At 43.7% G+C, this 325-nt stretch overlaps 1 protein-coding gene across 1 annotated transcript in view; it reads right to left on the reverse strand.

Annotated features, from left to right (window-relative positions):
- Positions 1-325, reverse strand: part of LOC119585654 (protein O-mannosyl-transferase Tmtc3-like) — a gene marked incomplete at both ends in the record, with an annotated part of 116,247 nt that overhangs the window by 22,064 nt on the left and 93,858 nt on the right.

Here is a 325-nt window from a genome sequence, read left to right on the forward strand (position 1 = left end):
TTGGACGCGCTGCGATGATGCCGGGGTACGACAGCGAATCATAACCACGGTGAGCTTTTAATTACGAAAATTCCTTAATGGGTGGGATGGGGGGGGAGGGGAGAGCCCTTCCTTTTTACTCCCCAAGCAATAGGCCTATCACTTGTTTATTTTGCTTTGTTTTACATCTTTTACTTATTCATTTAACCCTTTCATGTCCTTTTTATTGGCAGGGCGGGGACCAAGATTTATATATCTGAAGTTGCATGGTAATTAGAAATACACAATAGTCTAGGGCCGTAACGCGTAACCTGACGCTCATATTAACGTAACACTTATCGCCTAG

This window comes from Penaeus monodon, chromosome 20, assembly GCF_015228065.2.
Source record: "Penaeus monodon isolate SGIC_2016 chromosome 20, NSTDA_Pmon_1, whole genome shotgun sequence".
NCBI lineage: Eukaryota > Metazoa > Arthropoda > Malacostraca > Decapoda > Penaeidae > Penaeus > Penaeus monodon.